Genomic DNA, 18,520 nt, shown 5'->3' on the forward strand with positions numbered 1-18,520 from the left:
TTCTTCTGGTACAGATAATGAAAAGTGTGGGCTTAGACAGAACAAAAAAAATCAGTCACAGAAAAACAGCATAATATTCATGCTCATCATGTAAATGAGGAGAAAATATACATCTTAAAACCAAAAAGAAAAACCCCAACAAAAAAAAAAAACCTTTCATTGCCTGTGCAACACCCACACGCACAAAGGCACACACACACTTACACATGCACATGCTGTTAAAAATATATCATGCTAGAAGAAGCAAAGAGAAACACCTCTCCCCATGGACGCGTTTGAATACTGAGAGCATTTCCACTGATGTACATCCACAAACCTCCATTATAATAGTCCTTTAATAAGACTTAAAAAAGCACTCACCCAGAAATATGTCGTCTCCATCCTGCTGTGCTGCTCAGCTTAAAGTCTTTTGGATCTATGGTATGCCTCTGACCAAAAGTAGGCCAAGGACAAGCACTGGTCATCTAAACAGGCTAAACCCAGGCAGAACATCCAGATCATGGGGCTGCTGTTTGGACAGTCGCCAGATCTACTTCTAGTCAGAGGGCAATGGAATATTTTTTCATGAGGTCATCTTTATTCAAGTTAGAGTGTATTTTTCATGCAATTTGCTGCAGTATTTTTTTCTGTTGGCTAGGTAATAATATACATTATAGAATATAATAATATTCTTACTGTAATCTCAAACATTTCACATTCAAGAATCTATACAGAGACTCTTTTAAACGTTAATATCAGTCAAGTGATGTAGGCTTTGTTTTGCTTTCATATTACAATGTAAAACTTGTGATTTGCTGGCTTTTCTCTTGCCAAATCTCCCTGTCTCTGCCGAAAAACATTCAGCTGACTTGAAAACCGAAACCCTAGCTGTCAAAAACATGAGACACCCACAGGTGGCTTAAAACTTACACAGGGAAGTGTCATTTTGGGGGTTATTTATGGCCATCATTGTGACTGCTGGGCCTGTCTGCTCTCACTTTGACTGCAGCTTCCCTAAAGTATAATATCTGTACTGCAGTCGATGTGCACAATGCACCATGTGTGCGTTCCTCGGGAAGTAGGCTGCAGTTTGGATTCTGGGATTTTTGCATGTCCCAAGGCAGCTGTTCAGCAATTTGGCTGATGTCTGCAACATTTGCTTCTGATGGAAACTGTCACACTCAGATTGCGTTTGCATGGCCTGTGCGGGTACATGATAGTGAGTTTTAGGGTTTATAAGACAGTGTAGGTACTTTACACCTTTCAAGCTTCAACAGAGGTGAAAATGAAAGTCTGAGTCTGCACTCACAAGAAACACATTTATTTCTACTGGTGTTAGTGCAAAAAAATTTGGATTAAACAAGCTGTACTTTTTCAAAAGCTAGAGGCTTTTTAGGGCATAGTGTACTTCTTTTTTTCTGTCTTTCTTTTTTTTTTTGCTGCTTGTGACATTTTGAAAAGGGAGATTTAAAGACCTAATGAATAATGATTTACAAAAAGGTGTTTACTGTGGGAAAGAATTGCATAATGTCTTTGCAACTCAAGATTTGAACTTTAAATATTTCTCATATGTAAATCATTTATTCATTAATTATTGTTTAACTTTGTTTGGAAGTATGAAACATTTGTATTAATAGTTTAAAACTCAAAAGCTCATCCAGTCGTCTTTGTTAGGACTGTGGTGAACACATTTCTGATGTACAGCATCTGTCAAACACATAGACAGTATGAAACATGAATATAAAGTAACTTCAAGGTTAGTAAAATTAAGCAGTACAGAAGTGCCTTAAACTTACATTCTATCTGAAGGCCACCAGATGGCAATACCTGTGGTTACAGAAAGACTTCAGGTCCTATAGAAGTGGATTGGAAAAGAGCTTTCTGACATGACCTCTGTAAACACTTTCCTGGTGAGCTAATGGGCTCAGTCACTCATTTTGGGCCATATAGAGAGAAAAAAGTCTTGTTTGTGAATATTTGTGATACTGTTTCAGAAGAGAGGATTATCTGTGGCATGCTCACTGGTTAACTATTTGGGATCGACAAGTTGCCAGCCAGTGAGCAAGCGGATTTCACAGTCAGACCCACCCCTCCTCATCATATCCGGTTTTATCTCGAGGCTTCAGAAGCTAGTGGATGACACAAAGGTGCTTAAAGTGGACCTAAGTAAACTTTTTCCTTATTTTTTAATTTATACAGTTACAGTGATGGATGCTTATATTAAATATGTGTGAAGTTTCAGATAATGAGGTCAGGGTAAATAATTACATAAGCAATAGGGATTATGAGTAATTTCAGTAAATGAACTGGTTCTTACATAGCGTTGTTTGACTCTACATGAGTACTATACAGCATGTCTCATTCGCCCATTCACACACACATTCATACAAGCACTTTCTAAGTGTTTTCTAACTAGCATTCACACACATTCACGGTCTGATGAATATACTGAAGATACTAAAACCTCGGGGTTTAGTATCTTGCCCAAGAACAATTTGGAGCAGCCAGGGATCGAACTACTAACCTTCAGATTAGTAGATGACCTGCTCCACCTCCTGAGCCACAAAGCTCCAGCTTCAGACTGTAAAGACTTGGTTTTTTTTTATTCTTATCTCTGTATGATGTCACTGAGAGCAGGTATCCTTAAAATGCTCATCTGAGGCACATAGCTCAGGCTGTGAGCACAGAAGGCCCACCCACCCGTTCTGCAAACCTTCTGTTTACAAGGGTCAGCCAATTACAAAAAAGTTTTAAGGGATAGTTGACCCTAAGGGTGGTAAAACAGCTTGTTTTAGACTTTGGATGAACTGAGTGGCTGCAGCATGTTTGGGTATAAGACAAGGGTTAATTTGAACTGTGATGCATGCAAAGGTATTCTAGTAGAGTCCAAGAATAAAGATCTAAAGAAAGAGCTACCATTTTCCAGTTCAGCCCCAGACACTTGAAACTAGAACCCAGTAATTAAACACCAGTAAAGAAATTCCTTTAAATAAAACTATTATAACTTTGGCAGAAGAGGTATTCATGTAGGTCATCATTGCTCAGAGTAAGCTTATTGTGAAAATTAGTTTTCATGGCCTAAAGGTCCCAATTAAAGGAAAATATTGCTGCTAATTATGTGGACACATTGTACCACTGGTCTCTGTAGTCTACTGAGGGTACAGTACGATGAAATGCACACTATCATTTGCCATCCAGGCAGAGAATTATTTGTTCTCCAGCTCAGTCTGTCTCACACTGCCTACATGTACCAGCATGCATCACACTTTAGTGAGGAGTCAGTTGTGAGTCATCATACCTTTTTTTAAAAAAAAAATCAAAGTTGCTACCATTGCTTAACATGTTTCAGGATGTATAATTAAGTGATGCATGTGGATGCATATATTTGTGTGTGTGTGTGTGTGTGTGTGTGTGTGTGTGTGTGTGTGTGTGTGTGTGTGTGTGTGTGTGTGTGTGTGTGTGTGTGTGTGTGTGCTTCTAATCACTCTTGGTGTGTTGAGCTGTGTTTGTGAGAAGCCACTTCTTTGTCATCTTGTTGATTTAGTTACTCAGAGTAAGTAGTTCAAAAGAAAAACTCTTCATCATCATTGCTTACTTAGCACTGCTCATAGTGCCACTGAGTGGTAGAATGACTCTCAGCCCCTCTTTATTGTGTTTTCTCAACGATGGATCTGCGACTTTGACAGCATGTTATATACTTGCAAATATTCTGTAATTTTCTCCCCTGCCTATAAGCAGAGAAGCTGTCTGACAATCAAACTGCTCTGTGATACCACCAGGCGGAATGAAAATGAAACTCAAACCGTCCCTGTAGTCCTTGAGACATCAGTGGCTGGTGGAAGTCAACCAGGCTGCTACAGAGAACATTGGCACAGTGTTGTGGGCGTTATATGCATGCCAGCGCCATGACTAATACATGAAAATAAGCCTAAAAAATCACTGGAGGAATTTATCGTTTACGTTTCAGGGTCTTTGCTCATCTGCCTGTGAAATACGCCCAACAGAATACAAACAAAACAATCATACGTGTATTCACAATTTGAAGCCAGATAGCTCAGTAAGCAGAAAGCACATTTCAAATACCTCACAACAACACTGCTGTATGATTAGCCAACACTTCCACTTGTCGGTGCATGCCGTCTGCTTAGTGGCCAGCCTGGTTAAATGGCATTTGGCACACTGATAAAGCAAAACCAGACACACATTGAACAAGGCACTTCCCTGACTAACACTAGCATAGCTTGCTAGCTTGCAGTAACCTTTTCTTGCTGATAATTCCCACCAGCCCACAGCTTGCTAATTAATAAGCAGCTGGGGAATTCTAGGGGTGCTAATGCATTCACTTGTCCACTGCAGCATGTAATGATATAGCTCACATTCCCCCTCTTGGCATATGAGCCTGAGTAACAGAGCTGGTAGTGGGAGTAAAACCCTAATGTTAATCTGAAAAATACTGTACACACGACAATAGAAAGTGACTGGGATATAGAGCCTTGTGGGAAAAAATGGATTTTGGTTGGTTAGGTGGGAAGCTTGCATGCATTAATTATACCCACAAAGTTGGATAGATAGACAGACAGACCTACAGATAGATAGATAGATAGATAGATGTTACTTTTCAAGGCTCTTTAAAATGTTACCTAATACCCAGCTGTATTTGATAATTTGGTGTCTTATTACACGGAGTTGAACACCATCTGCTGGTAAAATTCTGTAGTACTACTACTAAGAAATCAGCCTGAAGTACATGTTACATATATGCCACATGTTTGGGAAACAAATTACTGTAAGTGCTAATATGGCACCACATTATGAACTGGCTATGTGACGGGCTTTTCCCTGTCTTTTGTGGAAAAAAGTGCCTACTTGCGCAATAAGCACAGTGACATTTGACATGTTTGTTCTGACAGTGTCAGTGGTCAGGAACACAATCAGTAATAAGGAAAGAACAGTAATAACTAAATGTATCCTGCAGATGACATTCTACCCTTATTTATTAGTTGGGCGCTAATATCATCCGATACTGAGTTTAACTTTGTGCCCATGTGAAACTTGCCCTCAAATTTTGTGCTTGGATTGCCCGTGTGCAGAAATAGAAAGCATTCTCCCTTTCAAAGCCCCCAGCAGTTGACAGCAGGACAAATGGGGGATGTCAAACTCTGAGCTTTGAGAGCTCTGACATTCCTTCTTGTGCCCACTACCACCTGCCATGGCTTTGACTGCCAGTCGGTCACCTGTATGGTCATTCAAGGTCTTGGCCAAGCTTCTGACGGAGCAGTCATTGAAGGATGAATGTCCGCGCCTCCTAGGGAGAGGCCAAATTATTCAGACACTTTTTTGACGCCAATACTTGGAATTTGGTCACTTGAAGAATAGTCGTGTCCAGCTGAGGAGCTTCCCAAGGCCTTCAGAGACTCAGCTGCAGCTCTGTATTGGGGTACTTATCATCATCAGCTCATCTGTGAAAGCTCTAAAGAGACTACTGAAAGACGGACGTCACCGGGAGTGGGGGATATCATGGCATATAATTAACATCTATGAATGAAAACAAATCAGCACAACGACTAACCTCTTTCATGGAACTAAACCTCCCATTTTGTTGATTGCGATGTGCCTCCAGGCATCTTAAAGCAGTCTGCGTGTAATAATCATGGGAGCGAAAGACTTTTCAACATAACAGAAGGGCTAAAGTCGTCACTATCTTATAACATTTTTTTGAGTCACTACTTTGCTCCGCTGGTGGCAAATAGAGGTGAGATGAAATATGAATCACAAAACAGAGAGTTGAGGGAGAATCTGTGGAGACCAGTGGCACGTTATTCTCATATCTCAGCTACAAGGCTGACACAGAGAGGGGCCCTTGAGAGCTGAAAGACAAGTAAAGAAGCCTATTAATCATTTATAACACTTGGACTGTGTTCTCGAAAAGACAGCATTGTGGTAACTCATTTATGTTACCTCAGCTGCCTTTCTGAGGCAAAAAGGGGACATGTGCAAGGCGCACGTTTAATGTGCTGTCTTTTGTTTGAGTTTGCCACAGGTTCGAGGTGAAAACAAGAAGAAATTTTGAAGATGATAACTGTTTGATTTTCCTTTACTGCTACATTATTTTTTGCTTCGGAATGACTAATACTCTACAAGCAGTGCTTGTTTTGGAAAGCCTGCGCTGCATCAGATCTCTACAGTTCTATCCAAACATGTAAATCTTAACAGCATGGTGTAGCACAGTACTGTCTATGCATGTATTGTAAGTGCACAAATATTTCCTCGCTTGTTCTGTCAAAGAAGAACAACTGCAGTGCTAGTAGCACTCCAGTAAGTGAGGCTAAATCATTGCTGGTAAAGGGTTAAACCAGAGGATAAATCTACTGATTTTAGACATTCTTCTTTTTCCCTTTTGTTTGGTTTAGTTTTTCTCTAAAAAATTGTTGTTGTATGACTCATGGAACAGTTGGTGCTTGCAAAGAGCAAGGAGGTACAGTATTTGCCTTGCCTCACACATGCAGCACAACCTGAATAAGTGCAGTTTTACAGTTTCTGCAGAATCTAATCACACCAAGCTAGAATCAGAGAGAAGCCCCAACCAAAAAGGAGTGAAAAAAAAAAAATCCACACTTGTTGTGATGTGAAGAGTCTTACTTTGTGTCACATCTGGTTTATCTCTGATCATATCTTGTGAGTTTCAATAAGACATGTAATTCTAATGTTGTCAGTGACATACTGGACTACTGAAAAAAGTTATTTTAGGCCCAGTAATTGACAAATTAAGACCAAAGACCAAATAACCAAAAGAAGAAGAGAAGAATAGCTAACAAAGAGATTTTATCGTCTGTACTTGTCAACAATCTGCCTGCAGCCAGTTTTGAAGATAAGAGGCGAGAAGCTTTCTGCAGTGCAAACTTACTGTGCATTACAAAACGATGCAAGCTTTGGGTAGCTTGTAAGTTATTTTAATTTTAATGGCCATTCATTTTCTCTACCAGAAACATAAAAACAGTACAAAAGACAAGACAAAGATATTGTCTTTGCTGTTGTGCCTTTAAAGCAGAAAATTTGTTAAGCATGGGGAAACAGAAAATTGACAAGGATCACCACAGCATGTCTGAAATTTGTTTAATTTATATAATGGTTTACTGTGCAACTGTTTAGAGGGCAAACTAGGTCAGTGGGTTCACTGTGGCTGTAAATCAAGTGCATTTCTATCAGATTCCAACAGTGGCAATGAACAGCGTGCATTCATGAATACTACATGCTTCCCTTTCTGAATAACTTGGAATTATTATACTGCTAAGAGACAAACTGCGACCGAGTACTCAATGCGTGTCTCACATCCATGCATGGACGGTAGACTGGCATTCACAGATGGGTCGTGGCACGATCTAGATTTTCAAGTAGCTTTATACAGCAGAAATAAAACAAATCTACTGTGAATTGCCCACATGATGTCACAGAACAATGATATTCTATGGTGCTAAATAGAGGTTGAGAGCGGTGTGACCTTGTTGACTAGTTTAAACAGGTAGTGCCTTGACAGTGAAGAAGTTCAGCAGCCGTACCACATATAAAAGGCTTAAATCTTTACTGTTCTTGTGAAAAGAAAAAAAGGGTTCATATACATGCACTCACTGGTCACCTAAGTACATCTGTTCAGCTGCTCCTTAAAAGCAAATATCTAATCAGCCATCTAATCAGCCAGGAAGAAACTCAGTGCATTTAAGAATGTAGACATGGTCAAGAGGATCTGCTGAAGTGCAAATCAATCATTGGAATAGGGTAGAAAGTCTATTTAAGTGACTTTGAACATGGCATAGTTGTTGCTGCCACTTGGACTGGTTTGATTATTTCACAAATTGTAGACCTATTATGATTTTCACACCCAACCATCTCAAAGAATGGTCCAAAAAAGAAATGCAAACAGCAGAGAAGAATGGCCAGACTGGTTGAAGCTGATTGAAAAGCAACAATGACTTAAATAACCAGTTATTACAACCAAGGTATGAGGAAGAACATCTCTGAATGTACAATAAGCTTTTTTCAAACATGAAAATTTATGAAAAATCAGTAAGAAAATGCTGGTGGCACGACGCAAGATGATCACATGCTAGCTGTGATGACTGTGTTCTTCTCACATATGAGTAAAGTAGTGCAGCTGGATATCACACAGGCTTTGAACTGAACTGAGGAGTGCAAAGGTTAAAGAGAGTTGTAGTTCATGATGTCAAAATTGTAGTTTCATGATGTGGTTGAAGAAATCCTTCGCCGACAGTCTTAATGTATAACATAGAGTTTATTTACAAAAAAGACAATGTCAACCGATGCTTTGTAGAGCCATCGGGGGACAGGAGGCCCAATCTTCCTAACTCCCTCGAACAAAGGAGCAACGGACATTATATAGTGTTAGCAACCCCCACATCCTGCCTTTCCATATATGGTTAAGAAAACAGCTCCAGCCTCCTAACCTATAGCTAAACATCTGGACAATCCCTTACATGGAAAGCCAGAGATCCTACAAGGACATTCTATACATTCCTTCTGTGGGGGAAGTTTAAATCACATCTCCTTTGCCTGAACCTTTAAGGAAAGAGACAATACATACATTCCAGTAAAGACTTTAAGAAAGAGAACACATATGCATACATAGAATTTTAGCATAGCAGTACAAACACCATATATAGTATTTTCTGAAAAACCAGGTATATCTTGTTTCCTGCATGTATGTGAGGTCATTCTCTTTTTTGGAGAGAAAGCAACAAAAGGTTACACTCTCATACCATTCACTGATCAAAGCAGCCCTGAACTCAAGGCCTTAATCCTAAAGAAGAAAACCTATACATAAATGCAGTTTAACACACAATTTAACACACAGATCGATCAGACACCACAGAGTTTAATTCCAATCTGACTGCACTGCATATTTGCATTTTCATACAGGGCAGGGTAATGCCTTCAAAAAGTTCAAGGCTGCTCTTGAAGCAAATGAGCTAGAAGCAGAAGACAAAGCCTATGTGTGCTCCTCCTTTCAGCACAGCCCATCAGAAGATTAAAGAGATGTTGTGTGGTCTGATGTGCCCCCGTTTATGCCACAGCATTTGTATGGTTGGGTCAAAATCAAGTGCAAACAACAAGAAAGCGTAGATCCATCTTACCTTGTATCAACAATTCAGACTGGTGGTGGCACCCCCCCCCCCCCCCCCCAACACACACACACACACACACACTCACACTTAAAAGCCGAGGCCTGTCTGAGAATTGTTCCTCAGCACATTTGTCTTTTCAAGCTTTAAGCAGAATAATATGCCATGTCAAAAAGTCAAAACATCTCAGGGTTATTTTGTGAACATCACAATGAGTTCACTGTTCTAAAATCGACTCCACAATCATCAGATCTCAATTGGAAAGTGGTAGAACAGGAAGTTTCCATCACTGAGGTACTTGCTAGCAGAACTGCCACAGCAACATGACACTATCACCTCAGTATAAACCAAAACACTCTGAGGAATGTTCACCACACCCTTTTAAATCTGTGACACAAAGGCTGTGGCACAGTCATTTTGAAGACACAAGGCATGTGAGCGGTGAATGCAAGGCCATTATAAAAAATGCTAGTCTCACTTAAGTGGGCTTAAGTTAGTGGACTAGTGGACTGCCTGTTCATTGTGTTTTTCCACACTATCTTGTTAGTGTTGGCGCTTGATAATATCTGTGACTACCTGAAATTACATTTGGACAAAAATGGTTTGCAGAGGTTGCAAACTGTTCAGTTTACAGCATATTGAGGATGTAAACACTTTTAAATAATGAGAAAGATTCCTGAGATGATGAGCCATTAACAGGTTTCTATTAGGTGGGTTTAAAAAGGAAGGCTTGGGAAGGTAATGATATTTTAATTGGACCACAACTAATTCCACCTATCCCAAATCAGTTTGCACATTGCCAGTTAAGATACAACCCATAATGAGTTGTCTAGACTGTCTGTAAAATGAATAGCCCGTGGCCCATTCATTTAGTGGAATGCATTAATGGAGAGCAAGAGATGCAAGGACAAGACTTGTGAGTGGACTTGTACAACACCATTTCTTGCAATACAAAGAAGTGTGAGAAATATTGATGTGCTTCCATGTTGGCTACTGAGAGACAATAACTTATCTTGCCATATTTTAAGTCACACATTACGAATCCAAACTTGTAAGATCAGCTGTCAGCTAACTGGTTACACAAAGCTGGTTTGTCAAAGGAACAAAGTTAGCAATTACGTTATTGTCTGACTACATACCACCATGAAATGGCAAAAAGGAAAGGTCATGTGCAAATGAGGTGGAATCTAAGGCTTAACTTCTATTTGAATAGGGAAAGAAGCACAAGAGATAAATAAAGGAATTAATGAATAACCAAATAATTGTCAAGTCAGAGTGCTGCCCTCTATTTGTGAAGCTGTGTGAGACCTGACCCGACCTTGTAAGAATATATAGTGTGCTCTTCTTTTACCCCAGATGACATTTTTAGTGTTCATGTTGATTTCATTGTACAATTTGTAGTACAATATTGTGGTTTTCAAAAGGTAAAGCTGAGGTTTAATCCAATCACAATTTAAAAGATGTAGTTTTCTCTAAATTATGCAGCCATTTATTTCAGTAATTTCAGACTTTTGTAAATATCTGTGGGGAAAGTGATGAGTATTCATCAGTAATGAGTTAAGGTCTTCAGGGGCTCAACAGATGTATTAACCTTGATCTTATTTAGTTGTGAAATTGGTCAAATTTCTTAACTAACACTATTAAGCAGGCTAAGTTAGCAGGTTTGGGAATTTCCACAAATAGTTTCAGGTTATTCATAATCCTCAGGGAAGCTCTAATGAACCAAATAGTTTTATTATTTTTTAAATTGTATTATACTTATTTATTTTAAAATCTACTCCTTACTACAACACGTAAACGCTTCTTAAGAATTTTTCTATTTCTTTGTCATGCATTATTTATTTAACATCAGGGATATTTTCAGTCATTTTTTACACTATCCTTCATTTTTTAAAAATGTACTTTTATATATAATATTTGATTTGTTATTAAACTGGTACAATAAGAGAAATTAGATGTATAATTGGACATTCCACGTTTAGATTTACTGGACTATATTTTAAGTTAAAAGCACGTGTTTTAACAAGCTTTACAAAATAGCTGCCATGCCATCAGGTTCCTCAGTTAATGCCAGTTTTTGTGTTAATTCCACAAACAGGAAACTACAAATAGACTAAGCACATTTCTCATTAGATTTCTCATTGTGGGACCAACCCTCTGCCGTGAAGGCAAGTCCGGTAAAATATGCAAAGCACTTAGAGCCACCCCAGAAACATCATGTTCTCCACGGTGAATCCTCCCTGCACGTGCTGCCGGCTGAGCCGTCGTGTTAATAAAGCGAGGTATCCTAAATACTGTTCCGGGATAGGCGTGCAGTGCACGGATGTGCAATTTGTTCAGTTTGTGATCTTAAAATGTGATCATTCTGATATTTAATCAATATTGAAGGCATTTTTGTTTTCGTGCTTCATTGTCGGATTGCAACCCATCGCATTAAGGCCGGTAGTGCTCTTCCTGGTTAATGTAGGTCAAAGCAGTGACGGAAGGGTGTCCTCCGTTGAACCCGCGGTATTAATCCACTTCGCAGTCCTGCAGATGGCGCGCACAGTCAACTGAGTGCCCTGGGTGCTCACCACGGTGCTCGCACAACAATATCCGTATGGAGCCTAACCAGCTTCCGAGATGGCGATTGTCTGAAGGAGCACCTCTGTCTCTCCTGTGCAGCTGGAGGGCTGTGTAAGCAAAGTTCAAGAGTGCAGCTTGGCTTAAAGAGAGTTTTTTTTTCTTTGTTTTGCTTTTTAAAAACATCCCTTTCACCCAGCAGCTCAGCTCCAGGACGCATGACGGTTTACCACAGGGGTTAACCTTAGTTGACCTCTTTGTCAAGTAAAAGCTTGTCTTTCAAGAAGGAGGGACGCTTACACTTACCACACTGTCCACTGCACACCCTAATCACACACATACATATTTTATGTAAAGTATCTGTTATACACTACCTTCTACGCGGTTCATTATTCTGATGTGAACTACAGACAAGCGTGTGCACACACACGCACACCTGTCACTGTCTAGACAGGGAGGGGGGCATTAAGGAGGTGGGTGCGGGGGGGATCCCACATGACCCATTACTGCTTTTTTTCTAAGGCAGCCAGAATATATCTCAAGGCACTGGATAATGACAAAAAAAAAAATCAACAACAACAAAAGGAAAAAAGCAGAGGCTCAACTAAATCTGATTGGCCGGCTGAACCGACACCGTTTTTTTCCCCCTGCTCGCAAACCCGAGGTCAGCTCGGGACGTTAAAAAATAAATAAATGAGAAAATAGAAATGCGTAGAAAGTAGAAGACACGGCAGACAATCTAGCTTGTTGGTGCTGGGGATGACTGACGGCGCCGCTGTCCAATGAGAGGCCGAGGCGCAGCTGGCTCACTGTACAGGCAGAGGCGGCGTCCAATGCAAAGTTCAGACGCGTGATGGACGTGTAACCGACAATTCCCCTGTCCTTTTGATTCAAAGTGGGGATTGATTTCAGAGTCCATTCACATTTGTGAGCACAGAGATTTTAAACTGTTGGCGCTGAAACCCACTTAATAAAAATGCATGAATTAAATTTGAAAAAGGGGGAGATTTATGGGTTAAGGAAGAGCTTCGCCTGGTTTGATCAACATTGCGAGCCTGTTTAACCCTCATCCTTTACAGGCACCGCTTAGTTTCGCAGCCTGACTTCCACTTATATAAACTGCCTTACTGCTGCCTAGGTAGTAGCAAATGAGTAGGTTGAACGTTATTAGCCCGCTACAACTACTATTACTACAACTCCTACCACTTCCAGAGAGCCATAATGGAGCCGGTTTGACCATCCCACTGCGCTCCCTGCGATTGGGGCGCAATAATGTTGACGGATTTCTGATCCAACCCAAGACAGTGCACTGTTCTTCCAATAGCAGCTTTAAGTGAAAAGGCGTGCCTGCCTGCTTGCCCCCCTCCCTCCCCTCCCTGCCTCCCTCCTCCACCACCACCACCACCCCTCAAAGTACTCGATGTATAGTTAAAAAATGGGAGGGCACACTTGAACCGAGCTGCTCTATGAAGGTAGGCTGCAGCGTGTGTTTATTGATGAGATGAAAAGAAGATGGAAGTGAGAAATGAAACAAAGTAAAGGAACATATTAAAAAAAAAAAAGAACAACAACTCAACGCGCTTCGTCGGGGGGGAGCCGTGGAAACGCTGTCGCCACTTTTTGAACGAGCTTCGAAGTGCAGGTAAGAAATTGAGAAAAGTAGGAAAAGGGATGGGTCTTTACAACATCTCTGCCGCTATTATTAGTAGGGGAGAAATACAAGGAATTTCCTCTGTCGGACATTAAAACATGCTCGCTGACTTCAGGGTAAAATGCACGAAATGCCACTGACTTCCATGTAGTTGTGGCTGGCTTTACCAACCAAATCTCCACAAAATTGTAAACTTCATTCTTTAGAGGGTCACGAACATTCAATAAACGTGATGCCAGCGTACGAAATGTAGCCTAATGTAACGAGTCCCTTGCGTTGGGGGCATGGGGGGGTGTGTATGTGTGGGGGGAAGAGATTCAGTTTTGGCTGCCAGGGGGTTTTGTTGTCCATCTATATTCGACTACCAAAACGCGCTGCCCCTGGCGTGACGCAAGTTTGCCATCTGTCATTATTCTGACTATGCCCCTTTACTTTTTTAGATTTACCCGTGAGCCGGACAGGGGGGACACTTGAGAACAATACTACTCCGGTCAAAGTGTGTTCACAGGTCTGTTTCTCTCAATCAGCGAAAGCCTGAGCGATGCTCGCAGGCTGCCTGCTCACATTTTACACACTGTGAGCCCGGAACAACTGTGGCAGGCGACGTGCGCATTTGGCTTTTAGGTCAGTTATTTGAGTCAGAGGAAACACGTTTCCTTATTGCAGTTTTACCGCTGTAACATACTCTCACTAGAAAGCTGTCTTAAATACATTTCAGTTTGTTGAACTTGCCGGAGAGATGGTTTCCACGTATGAAATCTATCCTTGGAGAAGCGGCTCACACGGAGACAGATGCCTAGCCTACATTTTTTTTTTTTTTTTTTTGTTCTGTGTGTGTGTGTGTGTGTGTGTGAATTAATATCATTACGGCGTTGCATTTATGAGAAGGAGTTACGTTAAGATATGCTCAGCAGGCGAAGGAAGGGCTGGCTAATATTGTGTCTGAAGGTAAAGCAATACAGCAGGTCCAGTTTTTGGGATAAATAAGAACTGAATCCAGTGGGACTCTGGTCTGGATTTTTGGTGCCATGTTTCTCCAAAAATAAAAGCTCACTTTAACTGCAACCTGCCTTTTAATTCGTACCCTACAGTAGGTAAAAAAAATAAAAAATATTTACGATGTGAGGCTCTTTTGGCAAAAGGGTGGCCTAGATATGAGGCCATGCTCTGGTGTAATTAAAGTTGCAAGAGAGGCTCTCTGTGTTCCTTTTGAGACATTTTGTTGCAAAATATTAATGGGCAACTCGTGATTCCTTCGCTCTTCCTTGTTAGATGGCAGCACAGCGGCGCTTCGCCTCTTGAATAAAGTCAAAATAGATGTAGTGTTTGCGCAATTAAAAAATAAAACATACATATATGTACACGTATACGGGTGAATTCACTAAAAGGGCCATGGAGAGTTCATCTTGAGCAACATGTCAGTCCTTTAGGGCTCTAACCGTGCTCGATCGTGAACGTGCACGCGTGTGTGTGACTGGGAGAGGGACAGGGGCAGAGAGCGTGCGTGCATGCGTGTGTGTGGCAAACAGATGTTGTCCCAAAGCGCTCGGCTTTGTCAGATAAAGAGAGTAATACAGCGTGTTCTTGTGTCTAATACGAGCGCCGTTGATAGTTTCTATAATACAGCACGTTCCGCGTCTGATTAATAGCCACAACCTCGGCTGTAGCCCAGGAGTTGTTCCCAGGTATAAAGCTTTGCGTCAACACATTAGTCATGTCACAGGTCGGTCTTGGCGTGGTCAGCGATGCTGTTTCAGTGAATAGCCGCAAATAAGAGACCGGTCCCGGGTTTGACAGGCGCGAGAGAAACGCTGCGTCCACGTCCATAAGCGCAGACTCGATCTGTGGATGTGCACCTGTGTGTGAGTGTATGTGTGCGAGAGCGTGTGTAGGATTTTACCATTCTGCGTTTATCTCTTTTTTTCACTTTTTGTTGTGATCACTTCCTCTCCCCGCCTTCATTCAGAATATGCCTCCACAATGTAAATGATTCGCTGTCTATAGGCTTGGTTACGCAATTGGTGGCAGCACTGGATCATTTGTTTTCTGAATGGACACATTTGGAAAACACAGAGCTGAGCGTGCAGCACACTGTAGCAGAAATGCAACATTTCCCCCTTGATGCCAGACTTCAGCCAGGCATAATTGCAAGTCTGTCCCATGAATTAGAGCACACTGATTTGACAGGTTGCATGTGGGTGAGGAAATGATGAGGAAGTAAAAATTATATTGTCATAATGTGTACGTTGATTTGAACACCCTTCATCTGAAAAGAAACTCCCCAAAATAATAATAATAATTAAAAAAAAAAAAAAAAAAGGTGTGCCACCTGCATTTCTGGACATTTTATTGTTTGATGAATTGGAGGGTACTTGTCTTGTCTGTAAGTGAGCTCTCACCACAGCTTGATGTCAAAAACTCTTGTTTGATCACCACAGAGGTGTACAGTAGCTGCTGAGAGACAGTAAACCATTATGTGCCTTGGGAGTGCTTGTACTCCGAGGATCAGGTGCCCAGTTTCATCTCAGTTAAGTCAGCAAAAAGTATATTTATATGTATAAATTCCACACACATTAATATTCACAGGGTTTGAGCCATCGCCATTTGTCCACTTTCTGTGTCATGGCCTAAACCCACCAATGACTAATGAATATTTAAGAGTATGTCTGCACATCGAGAAAAGTGGTTATTGTGTGAGAAAACCCAGCAGATAAACTGTACACCTATACTCATATGAAAGAAAGAGGGTGATGCTGGTGGGGTGATCAGTTAATACACATTCAGCAGTCAGTCCCAATTTTCTTTTTGCTTCACCATCCTTCACTCGTCTGCTGTAGCTTGTCACCGTCTCTTCACATTCGCCAGTTTATTATTATTGACTACCAAACTGGCACAATGTGTGCCCAGCATTCAGTTTTGAAGTGTTTTTGACTGATTTAGTCACGCTTTCACACATTTTCTCCCACCTGATTATTTGGGTTTACTCAAGTGGAAATGTGTAAGGGTACCATGCTGTACTAATGTAATAAGTGCTTCTTTGTAAGACGCATATAACTAAGGGAAAAAAAAACAACAAAAAACAATCATCTTGTACTGTACATGCACACAGATGGCAGGTCAGGTTTCCAAAAAAAATTTAAGTGCAGTAAAGGCACTGGTGCCCAAAAAGACAAGATAGAGACATCTTTCTGAAGCCTCCGCAATGCTTCATTGGTTGTTGGTATTCCCACGCCATTCAGCTATCTTCACCAGGCTGTTACCAGGTAAACGTGGTGGTCCCTAACTGACACGATTAAATTAATAAATATTTTAAAGAATTATATTGTTTCAGTGCAGTTGTCCTGAAATATTTTTAGGCCTTGGGAGCTACACTATGTAGTGGAAAGGACGGGAGAGGTGTGGGAGAGCATGTAGTACTGGTCATGAGAGGAATTCACCTCATTCGTTTATCCGTGTGCATACTGTATTTATCATTTTATTTTGGAAAGTCTACATTTGGCTGCAAATTTTGGCATGCACAGGCAATATAATGGTAATCAAATCAACTAACAAAAAAAAATTCTCCATGCAGTAGTGGTGCGCCTTTACAGATGAAGTAAAATCAATACTGTAATTTAAACTAAAATTTCAAGTCAGGTCTTTACCATCGTATGACAACAGACTTCCACTTGAGTCCATTGTGGCAGTTTGTCTGGCTCAGTTGAACATATTTGGCAGCCATTTTGGGAATGCAGCAGAGATCCATCGATATAACAAGCCACTTTGTGGATTGCATCCAGAATGTCACAGTGCTTGTTAACTGCTTGGCCTTTTTGTCTCAGGCAGAGTTTATCTTTTCCCAGCTTTTTTTTTTTTTTCCCCCTCCCTGTATGATACTCGTTAGATGAATATTCCCCCTTTGGAGTAAGGCTCATCTTTGATGTGATTGCCAACAGAGACCGTTTTCAGGTGCACATCTTAAAGTTAATAAGTCTTGTAATTAACTACAGAGTAGCCTTTAAGCCTTTAATAGACTTTAAGCTTAAGGATTTGGTTTTGTTTAAGAAGAACGTATAAAGTTTTGCACCTCATGTTTATTGGTGAGACTTCTGTTTTACAGCAGTTGCAGCTGTAATACAACATTTGAATCCTTAGCTGCCATGGTAACCTTAAAAAAGAAAAACAAAAAACTCAGGTACCTCTAAAGTACCCGTGAATAAATTATTTCTATTTCTATTTTCTTTGTATCCCTTGATCCTAGTAAAATATAATGACAGTTCTGCCTTGCTGGATTGTTGGATTATGTTTTGCGAACTAGAAATTGTTGGCAGGCTAGCTACCTCCTGGCTAACTGGCTTGGATCCTTCTACCCACAAATAACCCTTTCCACACATAACATGCTTCTCCTTATATTATATTATTTTTATCCCTGAAAATACAAATCAATCACAAAACCTATTGACAATCTGTACAGGCTGCCTTTGTCAGCAAGGAATGAATTTTCCCCTTAGCCGCATAATGTAGCACAAAAACACTGTTACAGTTTATGGGGATTTCCTCCCCAGCTATAAAGCAAGGATTTAACACAATATCACTTGTTTAAAGGGAGGAAAATTGTATATTGTTATTGAAGATGTGGCCAAGAAGGCATAAAAAATATTTTGGAATTAAACAGGAGGCTTTTATTTATTTATTTATTTATGTAAAACCACTGAGGATATATTATCCATAAATAATATTTCCGGAATGCTTACAGCTACAGACTGGCTCATTTCCCCCTCCTTTTTTTAAGAAAAATTCATTGGGGTGGATTTTTAAAAATGATTTTTTAATGTTTGGCCTTTTAGTTAACAGGCAGTCAGAACTTGCATTAAACCTTTACCAAACCTGGTCTGACTTTATGATCATGCAGCATGTATGAAGCATAAAAACTTTATGACGTGCTTTTCAGTTTTCAAAGGACTTTTGTTTTGGAATCTTCCCTCCCTGCAAGTATCACAGGAATGCGTAATGAAAGCACAAATTGAGCCTGAATAAGTATTTGCCGGTGTCACAGCAGCTTGTCAGTAAGCTTTTGTTCGGTTCTAAAACTTTATGAAGTCTTATGAAACGCACTTACTTATCATTACTTCCCGCATAGCTTCACGGCAAATGGTTTTTTAGATTTGAGTGTTTACTTTTTCCAAAATAAATCTAAATCTAAAATGAACATCCC

General features: G+C 40.4%; 1 protein-coding gene across 2 annotated transcripts in view; it reads left to right on the forward strand.

The window, feature by feature from the left end:
* Window positions 1-13,085: 13,085 nt before the first annotated feature.
* zbtb20 (zinc finger and BTB domain containing 20) overlaps window positions 13,086-18,520 on the forward strand; it is a 34,422-nt gene continuing 28,987 nt past the window's right edge. The window contains exon 1 of one of the 2 annotated variants that reach the window (XM_030745774.1): window positions 13,086-13,317. The gene's annotated coding sequence lies outside the window, so the exon portion shown is untranslated. Of the gene's footprint in view, window positions 13,318-13,777; window positions 13,835-18,520 lie in introns of those variants that run through there. The other variant, XM_030745775.1, reaches the window with a different exon arrangement.

Source organism: Archocentrus centrarchus, chromosome 14 (assembly GCF_007364275.1).
Source record: "Archocentrus centrarchus isolate MPI-CPG fArcCen1 chromosome 14, fArcCen1, whole genome shotgun sequence".
In the NCBI taxonomy this organism is placed as follows: Eukaryota; Metazoa; Chordata; class Actinopteri; order Cichliformes; family Cichlidae; genus Archocentrus; species Archocentrus centrarchus.